Raw genomic sequence first — 21,038 nt, 5'->3', positions numbered from 1 at the left:
TTCACTTTAAAAAGGAAATCATCAAGCCTCCAATAATCTTACTTTCATTTTTATAAGTAGCTTTTGTCTTTACTTATCTTGAAACTTTGCATTTACTTTCCTGAAAAATAGGTAATGTTTCACAATTTATTGCAATTAACTAACCCTTCATCTTATTTAAAGCACAAAGCTGTATTGCCGGCTATTTTCAAATTGCAACCAAAGGGGACTATATACAAGCTTATACAAACCTGATAGTTCATGGACCACACTTAGTGTGGTAGTGGCCTCTAAATAATTGCAGTTCGCTGAAACTCCCAAACATGATTAATTCACCCCGTGGGTATAACTCAATTTGTGGGTGGGGCTCTGTTCTAGGAATGAAGTTATTCAAACTAGTGCAAAAAAAATCACAAGCTTGATTTACAACAAATGAAGTTGTGCTTAGCATTCCAAAATCCTTTCACTAATTTTGTTGCAATGCACCAAAACAAGAGCATAATTGAAATTCTTATCCAATCTCCAAAACTTGAAGAGGCGCAGACAAATTTGCCCTTTGTTCACCAAGGAACCAAAGCAAAATAATACAACCTTATAAAATGCAAAATAGTGGATGGAATGTTGAGAGGGAAAAGTAATGTTTTTTTCCATTTTGTAAAAAAAAACTAATCTTTATTCACAGATCTAGAAAAGTAAGAGTAATAAAATTGAGCCAGTTTTCATTCTACAGTCACTGTTCAATTTACAAGGCAACTTGTCAAAAAGAAACCCCCTAAATGAAGCATTAATCACAACTGCAAGCAACTAAAATAAAAAAAAACATAAGGAAATGATTTATTATGAGGGGATCTATCCTTTTATCCTTGTACAATCAGATTACTGTCTTATTAAGAGAGCAATTGGGCATTGTGAGGATGAAATTGGTCTTAAACGGTAGAACAGAATGATAGGTTTACTTCTAAATTGGGTAGCATTTAAAGAAGTGTCAATTTGCTCTTGCCCATTTTTGTGCTGTTATCCAAGACCCTTTTTAACATTAGTGCTATCATCAGTTTTGAGACAAATTCCCCACAATCCACAATCTCACTTGCTCATGGCTCCTGAAAAAGATGCATGCAATGTTGGACTGGAAAAAATCTGTCAACCAACCCAACCCATCCAACTATGGTGCTTTCTACATTCTACACTTTCCACTGGAGATTATAATAAATGTTTTCTGTACTGATTTTTGCAAAGTCCTAAATTTCCAAAAAAAGTTGAACCAATTTTGTTTTCAATAGATATTGTGAGTGCATGTGTTTGTGCTGGGTGTGCATCTTATTTATTGTATATAATCTTGTCCATCCCCCTTATTTGTCCTGAGCTTCTCAGTCTCCACCATTATCAATGGATCACTTCAAAAATCTTAGCTTCATTGTATTATAGTCCTCGCCACAATTTGGATTTTCATTGAGAATAGTGGATACAAACTTCAAAAATTCCTTTTTTATCTTAATAATTAAGTACGCTATAGCTTTGTAGCACTAAATAGAAATTATTCTGATGTTAAATAAAGGTAAATTGTCTATACAATCTATTTTTAATGTTTATCCTGCAGTTTGGTCTTAAGTGGTCCTTGTGGACAGATACTCTGTTGCCGGGGAGAAGCATGTGGGGTCCATATTAAAATATGAACTTATTAATCAGTGCCCCCAGCAGAGAAAATAAACCCCCATTATCTACAGTTTTACAGGAAACTATTCAATTGCCTTCAAGGTTCAATACAAATTGTCAAAAAACTACCAACAAACATCTAATTTTTTTTGCATTTATGTGCATTTGTCACAGCCCTATGGGAGATTATTTATTGAATCATCAGAAAACTTGTACATTAATTATATTCGGAGATTGTGCCCAACATGACAAATATATGGAAGGGATTAAGAGGTGTTTGGTGTGTCTCTGTAATATTGCCAATAAGAAGCTAATCCCTCTAGGTGGATCTGGTTGCAACAAATTTGACCTGGGACCTAGAATTTGAGACATAGATTTGAGACACGTCAGAGGTTGGATTGTTGCCAGCTTCAGAATCAAATTGTTTTCCAATGTGCAAAATAATGAGCCTTAGACTTTCAGTTCTTGGCAATGGTCCAACATCCCTGGCCTAACCCACATCCCATTTATTAAGTTCTTAAGAATAATCATTAAAATGAACCCAAGATATATTACTGATAAAATGACAAGTTAATGTTGCATCTCATTATTTGTCTCAGAAACATCTCAAAGAAATTGGAATAAAACACATGCGGTATAATTTGTTTTACTCAGCAAGATCCCCAAAATAGCAGTGAAATGAATGGTGAGCAAATCTGCTTGCTGTCAATGGTTCAGGGAGACATGTTGGCTGGGATACCATGAGAAACTCCATGTTTCTTCTGGAGGTTTAAAAAGGTAAGTGGAGATCAATGTTTAATGTTTCACTTGAAATCAGCACAACCACTCATGCAAATAAGGTTGTGTTGAAAGAGCTAGAACATTTCCATGATGATCTCCTTGGGTCAATCAGAGATACATCAGCCAGTGCGCTTGGGTCAGATGGAGGTGAAGTCTGCTGGAGGTTCCACTCACTATCCAATGAACCCTGCTTCTCCTCCTTCGCGAAACCTCTGTCTCTATCTTCTGCTCCATTTGTTGGTCCTGTTGCAAACCCAGAGTCCCAATACCTCTTTGAAAAGGCAGGTGACTAAACTCTCTGCACTCCTTGAATGGATGAACCAGCTCAGGCAAACTTCCCCCAAGAAGCTTAGGGAAAACAACCACTTAGGCAAAATTCTTTACAGTAGAAATCAGAAATAGCTGAACTGAACATTAGTGCCATTCTCTTTCAATGGCATTGGTGACAGATCCTTGAAGCAGCTGAAAACAGATTCGGTTCAGACTAATCAATAATTCAGGGTTGATATATGTGTGTCAAATCAGCAAGAATGGTTGAAGTTGACACTCACAGATCTCTCTTCCTGTTCTTAGTACAACTACAGTATGCTGATTCTAGTGCCCTAACCAGCAGAGACTGGGGATAGGGGTGGTGGAAGAGTTAAGTGGGATGTGACATTTTACACTTTTGAGGGTTTTCAAGGCATTGACACCGATGGTGCTACGGAACCCAATTTCACAGCCCAAGTGTTTGTTTGGGCTATTGCAAAGTATCTGGTGGGTTCTGTCTACAACAATTTGCATGATGTGCAATTCTCAACAGGGTCACATCACAAAAGAATTGCACATATATTATAAATAATTCAGACAAAGTTTGAAAAAAGAATCCGGTAATAAAATTTGGCTTGTGTGGATTTGACATCAAGTTCTTGAGGGAGTTAATGACTTATGGGCAGAATGTAGGAACTTGGAATTGCATTGGAAGATCAGCCATGATTGTGTAGAATAGTGACTCAGACTTGAATGGCCAAATAGCCAATGCTTGCTCCAGGTTCTTATGAAGTTTGGATTTGCACTTCATTTAGGATAAAATATTCCTTCTTTAGATTGCCATAAATTGATTTCTTTTAAAAAAAACTTATAGTAATCTGCAAAAAAACCATATAACTTCAGTAAATTGGAGATAAATAGGAACATAAACATGATGCAGGAATGTTGTAATTATTTTGTGGTTGCATTCAGGCATACAGTGCAGGAAGTTGTGTTATGATTATAATTTATTTCCTGACTTGAAAGTCTTTAATATTGTCATTGGTGTTCAATGATTATGTGAAGGCATATTCATTTCTGTAATCATACAAACATTCAGATATTTAGAAATCATAAGCCAAAATTCCTTTGAGGATGAAAAAAAAAGGCCAAAATGTTACTTTATCATCTTGTAGCAATCTCTTAACTGAACAAGAGCTAAAAATTTAATGCACAACTTTCTCCATTGCTTAACAATCTAAAGAACTTTAACAAAACAATCAAAGCCTTAAGCGTCATGTGAAAACATTTTAAGCACAGATGCAAATAAATTATTCAGAATATTGTAAAATTCTATAGCTGCCTGTTCAAAACATTCCTGTGCTTGGCTTCTTATTCCCAAAGCACAGAAGAAGCACATTATATAAAATTCTTATCTTGGCCATGCTCCCAATGTTTGTTTCCGAAGTGGACCACTAATAACATTATGGATTTAGCTACTAAGTACTATTCCATCTTTCCAGTCATTTGGCTGCTGGTATGTTGAGTGACCCAGACAGCAATCTTTATTTAAATCCGGATTTGTGAAAGAGTCTTTCCAGATTAGGTTAGTGAGGCATAAAAGCGAAAATGCTTGTAATGTAAGAGCAGATTTAAATTAGACAAAACACAAACACTGCAATCACATTTGAGCATTAACTGCCGCATAAACCAAAAATCTGCAGTAACGTGCTGCTCATGCAGTAACCAGATGGAAAGTGGTTCCAGCATCTGGAAGTCACAACATCCTTAATCCAGTCGTGTCAGATATGAAGAAAAAACAAGCATGAAAATTCATTCACTTTAGGAGGTTCCTTCACTGAACAGATATTCAATATTATTTTAAAGGGCAGAATCCTGTCAAGCTTTGAATGGCATGAGTTGTGGTGAGTTGAGTGATAGTATCAGACAAGATGTTCAGGGAGGTTGATCTCGATGTGAAAAGTCATCTCACTGCACCTTAGTCACTTTTCTCAAATGAAACATAGAGTCATTGAGATGTACAGCACAGAAACATACTCTTTGGTCCAACTCATCCATGCAGACCAGATATCCTAACCTAATATGCTTCCATTTGTCAGCACTTGGCCCCTATCCCTCTAAACCCTTCCTATTCATATCGCTATCCTGATGCCTTTTAAATGTTGTAATTGTACCAGCTTCTACCACTTCCTCTAGCAGCTCATTTCATACATGTTCCACCCTTTGTGTGAAAAAGTTGTCCCTTAGGTCTCTTCTAAACTTTAATCAAGAGACGGATCTCAATAAAAAATTTCAAGAAATAATCCACTCTACTCACTATTGTAGATTCACAGCAAGGTTACATGTTAAAAACTGTGCACTTATCCATTCCTGTGCTGTGAGCCCTCCCACACAGATTCCTCCAAGGTCAGCTGTGAATTTCGCTGTTTGTTAAGTTTTCCTAGATGCAGTCTGATGTCTAGAGATACTTGAACTCAAACAGCAAAGGCAGTATCTGTGCAGATTCACTGCTGTGTCAGACTGTAGTATAGGTTTATTTCTCTAACCATGTGGTCACTGCCTTTGTATGTTTTCCTCCTTTGAAAAGTCCCATTGTTTTGATCTTTTTCCCCAAAGTGCTAAAACAATGCAACAGTATATAAAATAGTAACTACTGTTGACGAAGTTCGAGGAAATCACCTTCAACACTTAAAATACCTCAAAAAGGGAGCAGCTTTTACAGCTACAATGTTTTCCTGTCCTCCATCCTGGATTACCAGGTGAGATTCTTGCAAGCTGGTGGCAAGTTCCCAATTGATGATTCTTGATCTGGGAACCGTGAGATCTGTTAAATCTGGGAGGCAATGGCCTAGTGGTATTATCGCTGTACTGTTAATCCAGAGACCCAAATAATGTCCTGGGGACACAGGTTCCCATCACGCCACAGCAGACGATTAAATCCAATAAAAATTTGGAATGAAGAGTCTAACAATGGCTATGAATCCATTGCTGATTGTTGGTAAAACCAGTCTGGTTCACTACTGTCCTTTAGGGAGAGAAACTGCCTTCCTTACCTGGTCTGGCCTACATGTGACTCCAGACCCACAGCAATGCAGTCGACTCTAAACTGCCCTCTGAACAATTCAGGATGGGCAATAAATACTGGCCTAGCCAGCAATGCCTTCATTCCATGAATAAATTTAAGAAAAGTCCTGTTCACGACCCAACTCGCCTCGAGTTGTGATTTTATCAAACCCGCTATGCAAACTAGATGTCGGGAACTTTTGACATGGAAACCAGGACAGCTTTAATTCATTGTTTATTCCTAGAGGTCAATGTTGGGCACTGGCAAACTGGAGATCAAGGCATTATCCACCAGCACCAGCCACAGGTACCTATGCTCTCACTTGATGGATTTGGTAACCATCAGGGACATCCAACCAACTCTCATATGGCCAGGCAGGGATATTAGAGTGCTATGAAGCATCAACAAGACACAGAGACCCATATGAAGAGTGAAACAAAGGTTCATGAAATACTTAAACTAGTTACACTCTATTAATGTGAAAGAAGCATGATACATGAAAATGTTTTCTCCATAACATAGTATGTAGACAAACTATTTACATCAATTATAATGAACAACAAACCATGTATAACTTTTCTAGCCATCACACCTATCATTAGTACATTCCTGCTCCAGATCTGGGTGGATGGAGCCTGCTCTCTTGTGGACCCCATTGGTCCTGAGCTTATGTCAGGTGACCCCGGTGAACATTGGGACATACTGAGGGTATTCTTGTTCCAGCTTAAGGTTAGAATTGCTTTGTCAGATATTCATGTTTTTAAATCTCTGGTTTTTGTCTGCTCTCACAAATCCCTTGCATGACAGACCGAAATGCTAGGAATATTCAGCAGGTCAAGCAGCATCAAGAGAGTCAACTTTACTAATGACCTTCCACTGGTATTGCTGATTGCATTACAAACCTTTCTCCTTGCTGATGAGAGATCACATGGTCAACTTCACAATATAGCTTCTTTCCCACTGTACTTTCTAACATGTACTTATGAATCATTTTCATCCATTTTCCCCTCAAAAATTTCATTCTTAAGAATCTCATACACAAATTATTTCTGAGGCACTTCTATCATATGCTGAAGTGATCCTCAATAGCTTATCAATTTTAAACAGGTGCCTTGGTGGCACAGTGGTTTGTGCTGCTGGCTCACAATGCCAGGGATTCAATTCCAGCCTTGGGTGGCTATCTGTGTAAGGTCTGCACATTCTCCCCAGGTTTGTGCAAATTTCTTTCAAGTGGTCTGTTTTCATCATTCAGGCTAGGTGGATTTGCTATGCTTAAAGAAAATTACCCCATAGTGTTCAGGGATTTGAAGGTTAGGTGGATTAACCATGGTAAAAATTGCATATAAGGTTGTGGTGGGGTCTCAGTGGAATGCTTTTCAGGGGGTCAGTACAGACTTAATGAGCTGAATGACTGTTTTCTGCATTGTAGGTATTTTATGATTCTAAATTATATTTATACAATGATTAAAGGAAAATCACTATAGTCTTACCAGACCAAAGACCAGCTCTGTCCTCATAGAGAAATGATTGATGGTGGTTTAATCTGAAGGTCACCATATCTCAGGCAAGGGGAGAGGTTGAGAAAGAGAATCCTTCATGATAATCTCAGCCAATGCAGGAATTGAACCCGAACTTTTGGTGTCACTCTATTGCAAACCATCTGGCTAGCTAACTGACCCTCATTGCATTGTGAACATATGAACAAGGAACAAGAGTGGATCAGTTGGCTGTAAAGTTCCTGACTTCCTCACACTGCATTAAAATAAGACTAAAGATGGAGAAATTGAAAGAAGAATCTCACAAAGATGAAAGCATGTTTTGATGAAGACGATTTAGAGGCATTCACTAGTACGGAAAATCAGATTGCAAGATAAAATGATTTTTCAGAGTTTCCACAAACTTGGTGAGTGCAACACTGACTATGAGTAAAAACAATGACTGCAGATGCTGGAAACCAGATTCTGGATTAGTGGTGCTGGAAGAGCACAGCAGTTCAGGCAGCATCCGAGGAGCTTTGAAATTGACGTTTTGGGCAAAAGCACTTCATCAGGAATAAAGGCAGTGAGCCTGAAGCGTGGAGAGATAAACTAGAGGAGGGTGGGGGTGGGGAGAAAGTAGCATAGAGTACAATGGGTGAGTGGGGGAGGGGATGAAGGTGATAGGTCAGGGAGGAGAGGGTGGAGTGGAGAGGTGGAAAAGGAGATAGACAGGTAGGTCAAGTCCGGACAAGTCATGGGGACAGTGCTGAGTTGGAAGTTTAGAACTAGGGTGAGGTGGGGGAAGGGGAAATGAGGAAACTGTTGAAGTCCAAATTGATGCCCTGGGGTTGAAGTGTTCCGAGTAGCAGAGTTTAAGAACAGGGAATATTTAGGAGAGAGTGGAAGGTAATATGTCAGCTGAAGGTTTGTAAAAAGTTACTTGGATCAGTTGAAATAAGATCATAGAAGCAATAGGAGATGACAAATGATACACGAGTATATTATTTCACCAATCTACATGGTTTTGTGGTTGGCACTCCTCACAAAAGTGGCTTCCCTCAACAACATTTGTTAGTCGGAGGGTGGGAAGAAATTTGGAGGAAGAAAGAGCGTAAAGTGTTATAGTAAAGCTGTGTCATGGCCAGTCCAGTAATATATCTCTCAGTGTCACTGGCAAGAACAGGATTTATTGCTAATCACTATTTGCCCTTGAATCAGGGGTGGTGAGCTGATTCCTGAATGGCTGCAGTCCATTTGGTGATGTTACTCCCACAGTACTGATTATCACAGAACTGACTTTCACAGCCTCTACTCACAGAAGTCTTTATCATGTCTTACAGGCAACTGTGACAGACAGAATCTGTCACTTATTTGTATTTGTCAAACAAGTCAAGAAAGTAGGACCTAAAGAGTGAAATATTTTACCCCATCAAGTCTTCTACCATCAGGTTTTCATTTAATTCACTGTAGTGCAGCATTGCCTGAAAGTACCCTAGCCATAAGTTAGTGTTAAGTTAATCTTTTTCACTTCTCAATCTGATCAGGGGATGAAAGCTTCTTCTCGTGTTCTTTCAGCCTTTCTCCCAGACAGAGTGAAGCCCTGAGGTGCCTATAATTTGGCATTAAATGAGCAGTTTCATTCTTGTAGGCCTGAGGATATCATGGGGGATGGAAAAGCCACATTAATACAGCTATCAGTTCCCTTTATAAGGCTGGGATCAAAGCATAAAGTTAATGGAATACTAAAAGAACTGCACTGTTATTAACCTATGCCACACTAACCTAAGACTATATTGATAGAGTGCAAAGATTACTTAATGTGGATAGAATACAAAGTTAAGCAATTCTGACACTAAAACAAAATTGCCAATCACCAATATCATTCAATATTTCCTATTGAATCCAGTTATATTGAAATGTCCAACAAGACACCAAAATAATAAATTGTTTTCAAAAGGTATATTTGCTTCAATCATTCATTGACCTAGTGTTCAATGCATTAAACCACTACTTAACTTCACTTAATCACATTTGTTATGTTCTGCACATTATGATTCTATTAAAAAAAACATGATTGCTGAGTTTTCATCATAGAGTAGAGAAGTATTTTGCACCTTTCCAATATAGAATCAATTGTTGAGTGAGCCAAACAGCTCAAGGTTCAAATATCATAAATTCTTCTCTGGGCACATGCAGCAAATTGAAATTCTGATAGATAAGCATTTTTCAGCATTGAGCTGCCTTTTATGATTGTGAGGCATTCCACTTCACTGCCACTTCCTTGCTCACCCAGCTACATCCCCATCTTCACTTCTTTGTTTTTACTCAAATTTACTTAAATTTCAATATTTAAAGGGAAACTCCAGATACAAAAAGTCATTGTGACCAAAATTTTACACTTGTATAAAAGTTATGACAAATATACCAATACAATAAATATACTAAACCAATACAATCAAAGAAAGGTGGTTTGGAAACTAAATTGCCATGACACAAAATTGCACAACGTATTTTAATCCATTGTATATCGGTTTGAGCTTTCCTTAAAATTTCAAAGCATTATCCACATAACCACCACCCATTGTCAGTTATATCCTGACTTGCAACAAAAATCACTTCATGGTACGTAATGCAGACAACGTTTAAGATGAGGGATAGCAATGGATAAGTTCTCTAGGGTTGTCATCAGGCCAACAATGGGAATGCTGCTTATTTAAGGCAAGGTGATTTATAGGGGAAAAAAAAAGCCAAAGGAACTGCAGATGCTGTAAATCAGAGACAAAACTAGAAATTGTTGGAAAAGCACAGTATGTCTGGCAGGATCTTTGGAGAGAACATTTCGGGTTGAGTGACCTTTCCTCAGAATTCTCTCCACAGCTGTTGCCAGACTTGTTGAGCTTTTCCAGCAATTTCTATCTTTGTCTCTGATTTATAGAAACATTGGCTTTTTAAGTAAGGTTGGATATCAGGTGAGTCATGTTAAAATAACAAACCCCCTTTCATCAACAGAATCGTCCATTGAAGGCACTTGTAAAACATTACTAAAATAAAGGAACTTGATATAATGTTTCATCATGAATTATTCGGTGCTGGAATTCTCAAATGGTCCAACCTACAGGGGAAAAGTTGTTTAACTAGTGCATTCTCACTAGTGAAATTAACTCAGGCGTGTTTAAGATTCTGTGTGATCAATGAAAATATTTTTTAAAATGATTGTTCTAAAATTTTAAAAGATGTTAAATGTTGGTTCAGGAAGGTAGCTTACCATCACGTTCTCAAGAGTAATTAAGCATGGACCATAAACATTGCTCTAACCAGCTGTGCCAATACTCTATGATTGAATTTTAAAAGCAGCAGTTCAATTTCTATGCAGGAGGTTCCATCGTCAGTGATTTGACTTAGTCAGTCTACCTCCAGCTGCTTGGTTTATTGATACATTGATTTCATGTTGTCAGCTACTGACTGCTAAGTGAACATCTCCAATCATTTAACTCAAACTGATTGGCAACATTGATATGCTGATGTATGTCTGATATGTAAAATATTCATAATTGTTCCCTTCCCACACCTTTCTTATTGAAGCAAAAAAAAACTTTACACAACTTGAGGAATTATTACAGTTTTGGTTTAGCCATCACAACATACAGACTAGGACCAGGAGTAGGCCACATAGAGCAAGCATAGAAGACTATAATTCAGTAATATATCCTTCATTTTAACTCCATCCTTCCCCCATATCCTTAGATTCCTCTAATGGCCAAATGGTTAATCAATCTCATGCGTGAAAATACTTAGCAACTGGAGATCTATGGTGATGACCCCAAGTTCTATATCTGCGAGGGGAAACCAGCCCCTCAGTATCTCCCACATCAATCCCTGGAAGAGTTCTATATGTTTCAGTGCAATCATCTCTCATTCTTCCAACTTACATCGTAATAAATCAATATCAGAACAATGTGCAGGAGATTCCCAGGGCAATGTCTGAGGCTTAATTGTAACTGCTTTATCAGTCACCCTCTCTCCCTTGGAAGATTAACAGTGAGAATATTGATTAACAATTGCATAATGTTCAGTTTTATTGATAAATTCTCAGATACTGAGGTAGTTTGCGCTCACATGCATGAACAACATTCAGGCTTGAGCTGCAAAATGCTGATATAAAGTGCCGTACAATGATGTTCTCCAGCAAGAGAATAATCTAATCACCTCCCCTTGTCATCCAAAGCATAACTAATGCTGAATCTCCTATCACTGGCATCCTGGGGCAGGGTGTTACCATTAATCAAAATCTAATTAGACCATTGGGCGAGACAAATGCTCAGTGGTTAGCACTGTTGCCTCACAGCACCAGGAACCAGGGTTTGATTCCACCTTCAGACAATTATATGGAGTTTACACGTTCTCCATGTGTCTGTGTGGGTTTCCCCCCGGGTGCTCTGGTTTCCTCCCACAGTCCCAAAACATGCAGGTTAGGTGAATTGGCCCTGTTAAATTGCCCATAGTATCCAGGGATGTGCAGGCTAGGGGAGTTAGCCATGAGAAATTCAGGGTCTCAAGAATAGGGTAGGGGGGCTGAGTGTGGGTGGGATGCTCTTTGAAGGGTTGGTGAAGGCTGAATGGGCCAAATGGATTGCTTCCACACTATAAGGATTCTAGGAATATTCTGCGAATACAGCTGCATAAATATTGTCACCATGTGAGTAAGTCAGAGGCTGGGAGAGCTGTAATTACTGCTTTGCCTCCTAGTTCCCCAAAACCTGTTTACTGTTTGGAAAGCACAAGGCAAGAATGTGAAGGGCAGGGTGAGTGCAGCATCATCGATAGTCAAGAAACTGAGTAGCATCAGGAGAAAATAGCCTGCTTGGTCAACACTACCTGATATATTCAATCCCTTCACTCTTGACACACTGTGGCCGCAGTATGCAACATTTACACTGTTGCTGCAACTCACCAAGGATCATAGCATCATAGAATCCTGACAGTGTGGAAACAGGCCATTTGGCCCAACAAGTCCACATCAACTGTCCAAAGAGTAAACCACCCAGACCCATTCCCCTATTACTTGATATTTCCCCTAACTAATGCACCTAACCTACATATCCTTAGATACTATGGGCAATTTAGCATGGCCAATTCACCTAACCTGCCCATCTTTGGACTGTGGGGGGAAACCGAAGCACCCGGAGGAAACCCATGCAGACACGGGGAGATTGTGCAAACTCCATACATACAGTCAGTCATCGAGGCTGGAATCGAACCCAGGTCCCTGGCGCTGTGAGGCAGCAGTGCTAATCACTCTACCATCTAGAATTAAAGGTGAATGGAATTGACAGTACCTCCAGGTTCCTGTTCAAATCATATATTGGCCTGATTTTTAACAATATTGCTGATATTTTATCGTTACTGGGTCAAGACCCTGGAACTCCTTGCTTAACAACACTGACGGAGTACCTTCACCATGAGAGCAGCAACAGTTCAAGACAGTAGCTCATCACTCACCTCTGAGGGGGTTGCTGGATCTAACAGTGATAACCACATCTGAATCAATAAATGATAAAGAGGAACAAAGGGACCTGAGAATAGAGATGCACCAATTTCTAAAAAAATGTGAATAAAAATCAAAAGAACTGCCATTACTGGAAATCAGAAACAAAAACAGAAATTGCTGGAAAAGTCAATCAGGGTTGCAGCACCTGTGGAGAGAAATCAGAGTTAATGTTTCAGTTTGAGTGCTTTTTCAACCCACGCTACCAGTCCCTGCATGACTCTGTGCTGCCTACCCACTCTCACTCAGAATAATCACCACTTTCCATCCACTGACACCACGCCCCAAAACACTGTCCAGCCCTCAGCCGATGTGTGACTTTACTGAGATGCACAAGCAGAAACATGGGCAGCAGGCAGATTTGTCGGGGGACTGGGCAGCCAGACACAAAGGTTGCGGTAAAAACAATGACTGCAGATGCTGGAAACCAGATTCTGGATTAGTGGTGCTGGAAGAGCACAGCAGTTCAGGCAGCATCCACTGCAGCATTGACACTGGGACCCTGCTGCCTCTGGCATGCCAGCCTAGCTGCCTCCATGGACAGGTTGGTGCCCGCCATGGACAGTCAGGTCCAAGACATGAACAAGTCACTGGGTTTTCACACAGACCTTTCCCTCCAACCTCCTAGCCACTGGTGCTCAGCACCAAGTAACTCCTCTACTCTCATTTCATCATTTTACCTACTATCTCCAGCCCCCACACCCCAGTCCCAGGCATGTTGACTCAAACATATCAGGTCTAGTTGTCTGCTGTTCCTTACCCATGAAAGTCAGGTGACACTGACTGTCAATGATCCTCCACCTCTTGTATTACCCCTTTCCCTTCACCTTTCTGTGGACTCCTACTCTTGTCCTTGCAGTGGTTTTACAATGAGAGGTGCCAACACCCTCCAGTTGGGACACTGAAGTACAGAAATGTACTGGAAGTCGATCAGAGATGCGCCAGAATGAAATGGTGAGGCTGATGTGGTGAGTGCTGGAGGCCAATGTCTGTGGATGGGGTAGGTTTGCTGTTCATGCAGTGTGCCCTGAAATAATGGTGTCAGGCTTCCAAAATGGTGGGCCAGAAATAGTGAGATGGAGTCATCAGAGAGCAGTTCCACCTTTCCTTATGGGAATTCTCAGTGTCTAGTTTTTGTTTGGTGGGTGGGAAAATAGGTCACTGCATAACAATGAGATGAGATTAAGTACTAATAGGATGCTAATGCATGCAAATGAGCCATTCAATGCTCACTAGTGAGAATCTCATCTCTCTATTCAATGCTTGGCTGGAAATTGGGACTTCTTGCTCTCAAAGAGACACTCTTTGCTGGATATTTTACTTAATTTTCACAAGTTTCGCATTTCCCAATATAGAGTGGCTGGGAAGATTCTACTCATTTTAAACAGTTGTGGTTATGGTACATTGTAAAATAATTTATTTCTCTGCCCAATTCTTTGAACATTTGTGTTTCTACATCAATGACATCATCTAGTCTTGGAGTAGTCATCTTAATGCTGTGAGAGAAATTGTACACATAGTTAAAGAACATTGTCAATGATTGTAACAGTTATAATTAATGCATCTACTTTACACTGTTCAGACTACATAACCTTGCCAAACTGAGATCCCTGATGGGATCATTAACATGCAATGCTTAGAAAGGCATACTTGAAAAGAAATGTAAGAATTAAAGTGAATGGCATGTTAGTGTCGATTATAATTGAACTTGATTTTAAAAAGCTCTCATTTTAAGGGGTAATTCATTGCTACAATATTGAACAGAAATATGCAGCAAAACAATATGTGCCATATTATCTTACTTCCTCCTCAACAAGCATGGACCTCATACAATTAATAATTAAAATTCCTTAGTCAGCTCCTTAAGTCAAAACTATTTATTTCTAAATTAACTTAACCCCTGTTTTAAAGCAAAATAAGCTGCAAAAATAAACCTGCAAATGATAATACTTGCATTCTATTTCAAGAACCAGTTCTCGGACTGGTTCTTAGCATCACTTCAATGTAGCTGATAATAAATGAAACTAATACCCTACTTAATAAATGCAAATTAAAAGTACGTACAGACCAATAAATGATGGCAAGAGGTGAAGCACATATATTCACTATTGTCGCTGACACCACACTGTGTTATGTTGGATTAGTAATTTTTTTTTCTTTGAACAAACTGCTGGACAAAGCACATTTTCTATATAAAGTATACCCTGAGCAGCAGTACAAAAAAAGCAAATGCTGCATGTGTTTGATATAAAGCAGAAACAGAGGAGATCAGAATCATGCTTTTGAGTCATTGCACATAAACAATAGGCAGCTCCAGTTTCTTGTCACAATCATGCATTCAAAAAAAAGACAGTCAGACAATTGTTATGGCTAGTCCCTGGTGTGGTTCCTCAGGTTACCCTGATTCTGGATGGGATTCCCCAAATTGTCAAGCTCTTGGGTGAGCAGGAATGAACTGATCCCTTTCTTCATTTATCTATCTCTTCAGTTGGGTGCACCAAGGTTAATTAAAAGGGGATCTCTCCTTTGTGGACATCTTTCTCTCAGACCAATTTAGTTTATATTTTTTTAATGGAGCAAATTTTACAAGACTTTCTTCAGTTGATGAAAGAAGTGAGTTTATTTGCTACTAGACTCAAGCAGAAATCGTGATGTAACATGTCAGTGGAGTAGTGTACAGTTTGGAAGAATGTTACAGGTTGCAGGGGGACTTGGATAAACTGCAGAATTGGGCTGAGAGGTGGCAAATGGAGTTCAAAGCAGCTAAATGTGAGATGATGCACTTTGGGAAGAACAACAGGAAGGCAGAGTACTGGGTAAATGGAAAGATTCTTGGCAGCGTTGATGTGCAGAGGGATCTTGGAATCCATGTATATAGATCCCTGAAAGTTGCCACCCTGGTTGATAGTGCTGTTAAGAAGGCATATGGTGTGTTAGGTTTCATTGGTGGAGGGACTGAGTTCTGGACCCGCAATATCATGCTGCAACTATACAAAATGCTAGTGTGGCTGCACTTGGCATATTGCGTACAGTTGTGGTCGCCATATTTCAGGAAGGATGTGGAAGCATTGGAAAAGGTGCAGAGGACATTAACCAGGATGTTGCCTGGTCTGGAGGGAAGGTCTTATGAGGAAAGGCTGAGAGACTTGGATCTGTTCTCTTTGGAAAGAAGAAGGTTAAGAGGGTATTTGATAGAGACATACAAGACGATCAGAGGATTAGATAGGGTAGACAGTGAAAGTCTTTTTCCTAGGATGATGACGTCAGCTTGTACGAGGGGGCATAACTACAAATTAAGGGGTGATAGATTTAAGACAGATTTCAGAGGCAGGTTCTTTACTCAGAGAGTGGTAAGGGCGTGGAATGCTCTCCGTGCCAATGTAGTTAACTCAGCCATATTATGGAGATTTAAACAATCCTTGGATAAGCACATAGATGATGATGGGATAGTGTAGGGGGACAAGCTGAGAATAGTTCACAGGTCGGCGCAACATTGAGGGCTGAAGGGCCTGATCTGCGCTGTATTGTTCTATGTTCTAACACAGGAGCAAACAGATTAGAAATGAGAAGTGAGTAAATTAAAAAAAAGTTAAATCATGATCACTCTGTAAACCGTCCAGGAAATTGAATGTCGGTAGTTGAGCAATTGATTTTGAGATACTTGACTTCACAGATTAGCCAAAATTATTGTCCTGTATTGTTTTGGTTTCTAATTCTCAGTGCAATAAAATCCTTTACCTGCAACAAAGAGGTGACTAGTGGATTGTTTTTCAACTGTAGCTTTCACAGTACATAAGCATTTGAATCCAGGCTTGTATGTGTGTGTATCTCAGTCCACTTGTACTCATGATAACTTCAGTTCACTATACACATAGATAAGGCTTAAACCACATTTCTAACCATGCCACTGCATGTTCTTCTAAGAGGAAAATGTAAACAGGTCTCCTGTCTAGACTTTTTTTTTCTCTCATCATGTTCATAGTCTAAGATACTTACTTTCAGTTTGTTGTACATTTCTCCCTTTGCAGTTTTCTTAAAACATTAAGACATTGATATCTTCAAGTGTCATGTTCCAGGGTTCCTCTCTGGACAGCCACTGAAATTTCACCCATAGTCATCTCTGAGCTATATTTCCCCATTTATTAAGAAAGCACATGTTGCAATGAACAGAAAAATGATATGTCCATAGGTAATCAGGAGTTATGATCCATGGTCATGACACAATACAGACGTCTTTCATACTGTGTGTTCAATGGAAGTCCTAATATCACTGTTCAGATAAACAGAAGTAAATATTCGACATAGCATGTCTTTTTAAACTTACTTTCTTTGCTGTTGGTAGGGGTAAGGGAATAAGTTTTGTATTCAACAAAATTGAGGGATATTGTGAATCTTGAATGTTGTAGCAACAAAATGAGATTTGGAGTTACTTGTTATAAACTGTCGTCTAATGAGAACAGACATGAGAATGAGATGGTGGTATATCACACTGTAACAGGAACATCAGCAGTCATGGACAAGGAACTGTGAAGGGAAGTTGGAATATTACTGAGATGTACTTGCAGAGAACAGTATTCGGTACAATAGTGTCAATAAAAGAGTTTGCAGTAACCTACTGCAGTCACTCATGGGTAGCCACAAACTACCAGCAGAGACAAAGATTGCCATCTCTTCAGAGTGCGGAACAGAACCTTGAGCCACAGGCCTCTTGGCAACACAAACCATAAACAAGGCTAAACACAATTAAATCTTCGTTCTCCCAGGCTATTGCAACTGTGGCCTTAAAAGATCAAAACATCTCATATTGCATCAACAGAGTGTTTCCATTTTTCCTGTCAGTTAGTCTGAGGCACCTTGGAGTGAGGCTGCCCAATTATTTCCAAATTACAGAGAATTTTGAATTAGGTTCACTTCCACTGGAAACAGGCAAATTAATTTCTCAGGATCCTTCACAGTCACTGAACTCTCTTTTCTCTTCTGGCTGAGTAAGATTCCACCCTATTTGCTTAATTGAGGTGGGAGACAGGTTCACTTTCAAGCAATGCAGCATCATTCCTCCTAGCCTGTGATTTCAGTCTGTTTTGAATTACTGTCGTAGATTCTTTAAAACCGTAATCCTTCCTAACTGTAGGCATTTCATTCTAAAAGCAGGAAATGCTAGGAATGGTTCGGCATTATCAGGGGAAAGAGAATCAGGCTTAACATTTCTGGTCAATGATCTGAAGGAAGACATGAAACAAGGTTTAAGCAAGTACAACAACCATGGATAAGGAAACAGAGAGTAGTGAAGATGAACAAAGTAAAAGAGGCACACAGAAGTCTTGTTGGAGGGAAGAGGAGAACTTCTGGTGGAAATCCTGTCATCTTGCAGTTTTGCTAAAATCTGTTCAATGACAATGAGCTGTTTTATCGCAGTTGCATTTATGTCACTTGAAATTTGCACAAACATGCATCTAATAGCTTCAGTTAATCTCGTGTGACACAAAAGCTGCAGATCTCATCACTTCTGTAGTTTATTTCCTCTCAGAGATGCCAGGTTAACGTACCACTGAAATTGATGGCTCTTGCAGTCTTCAAGTACCTGGCTTGACAACTCTCTATTTCTTGCTACATTAGTCAAACAGACCAGCAATCCTACTCCTGAATAATTTGTCATATGCACTTCGAGTGCAAAGAAATACTGCAGTAACAAGTTCACATGTTACACTGACCTTTCTACTTCATGCATAAGTAATGCATCATCCCATAGGCACCCACTGTATAAGGAAAATAATTTGTACTCTAAGTATGAGATAGTGAGAGAGGGAACGTGTTCTTCTTGAATATCTTCCGAGTATTTCATGACAGGTTTTTTTTCTCTCACAGAATGACCAAAAGGAGCTAGCATGAAGAATATGTCTATTTTGTCTGTAACTTGACTTTTTGGATTCACCAATTAAAAAGGCTCAGTGGGTAGTTCTCTTAGCTCTCAATAGAGAATGCTGCAGGTTTGATTTTTAAGTCAGACAATTAAGGACAAAATCTAGGCTGGCACTTCAGTGTGTGACTGAGGGAGTGGTGGACTGTCAGGAATGCCAACATTGTAATAAGACATTAAACCAAGGTTCTGTCTGCCTTCTTCTTTTGAACTTAAAAGATCAATTGGAAGAAACACAGGTGGCATCTCTCAGTGGGCTGAATCATATGAATTCCTCAGCCTACTTCAGCTAAAAACAAGTTGGTAATTATCATATTGGGGTTTGCACAATTTGCTTTGTGTAAAGTCAGCTGCTGCATTTTAAACATCACCTCAGTGACTATTCTGGTTATGAAGTGCTTTGGAACATGATTAGATTAGATTCCCCTACAGTGTGGAAACAGGTCCTTCAGCCCAACTAGTCCACACCGACCCTCCAAAGATTAACCCACCCAGACCTGTTTCTCTCTGACTAATGCACCTAACACTACGGCAATTTAGAATTGCAAATTCACCTGACCTACACATCTTTGGACTGTGGGAGGAAACTGGAGAAAACCCACACAGACACGGGGAGAATGTGTAGACTCCACACTGACAATCACTCAAGGCTGGTATTAAACCTGTGTCCCTGGTGCTGTGAGGCAACAGTGCTAACCACTGAGCCACCGTGCCACCCACAGCTAAAGTCATGAATATAAATTCAAGATCTTTCTTCTTTTTATCATAATTCTGCAATCACTTCAACAAAAAGTGAAATTCTTCAGGCTTGCTGTTTCTTCCCCACGTACTGGAACTCCATTTCCTCATGAATGGAGATCTCTGTCAGAATCTTTCATTTGGTCAGCAGCTTATTCAGACTCAGTTCATGAAGAACAAGACAGCTTTAGATAAAGTGACCGCACTTTATCTAAGTGCCATGCTATCTTATCCTTTTTCATTAATAATGCTGCCATCTTTCCTAACAACTTTCATCTGTTGAATAATATCACAATCTTCCTGCAAATCTATTCAAGTTGCTGGTTGTGTTCCAGAATATTATTTGCTTTGTTAATTTTAAGGAGTTTACAAATGACAAATCTACAAAACGTTTCGTAATGAACAGAGAATTTTCTGTGCTTGTGAACTTATTTCAATGCAGATAAAAAGTGTGTAATTTTTGCAATGGGTGATCAATTGGCAAGACAAATTTCACACATGGGTGCTGAGTTGAAAATTTGTTTCGTGGCCTTAAAGTAAACATGGGATTTCTTTGACAGATGAGATTCGACTAAGACATCCATTGTTTCATGTCTAGACTGGTGTTGTCTCAAATGTTACAACGTTTTCATTACAAAATGCATGTTGTAAACAGCATGATCTGTCTATAAAATGGACGCAGAATCCTGCACAGTCAATCCCAGAGGTCATATGGAAATTCTTGTTTATTTACTACAGTCAGTCAAGGCAGGTTGATGTGTTAGCTTAGCAATCATAAAGAGAGACATATGTAATTTTTATAAATCCTTGACAACACACACGTTCCTTCTAAAAGTATGAGAATTCAAAGTTTCTGAGAAAACAAGGGACATGAAGGATGACACAAGAAATTCTAAAATAATTACCATTCTTTGTGGAACATCGAATCATTAAAGATAACAACGCGATTATTTTGCTTTGGTAGTGATAAGACAGTTGATGAGAGACAATTTTGTCAGAATTCCAAGAACAACTCATAGACAACTCATAAACTACAGAAGTAGTAAGAAAGAAGAAACTCTTGCATCTCTCCCCCACCACACAGAAGCTTACTCTTTGTATTGAGATCACTTCTGAATAAAATTGCTAAGGTGACAGAGAGGTCATCACAAATGCTGAATTCTTGACTTCAAACTTGGAAAGAGAAATCTTCAAGCAAGTAACAGGCCTGCAATGATCTTTTATCTTTATAACTCTCCCACTTTTAATCTTTTATCTGTAGTTTTACCTAACAATTTATATTTGAATAACTTAACTTGAATAACTTACAGCAGTAGCAATAAAGCTACCCTTTATTGGAGAGTAGAAGACTGAGGGGTGTCCTTACAGGAGATCTATAAAATCATGAGAGGCATAGATAAGGGAGGTAGCCAACAGCTTTTCCCCAGGGTTGGTGGCGGGGGTGGGGGGGTTTGGGGGGGTAGTGGGGGGGTGGGGGGAGGTATCTACAACGAGAAGGCATAGATGTAAGGTGAGAGGGGAGAGTCACAAAAGGGTCCAGAAGGGCAATTATTTCACACAGAGGGTGATGAGTGTCTGAAACAGGCTGCCAGGCTAGTGGTGAAGGTGAGTACAATTTTGTCATTTAAGAACTAT

This window comes from Chiloscyllium punctatum, chromosome 23 (assembly GCF_047496795.1).
Source record: "Chiloscyllium punctatum isolate Juve2018m chromosome 23, sChiPun1.3, whole genome shotgun sequence".
NCBI lineage: Eukaryota > Metazoa > Chordata > Chondrichthyes > Orectolobiformes > Hemiscylliidae > Chiloscyllium > Chiloscyllium punctatum.
Note: the sequence above shows the minus strand (reverse complement) of the source record.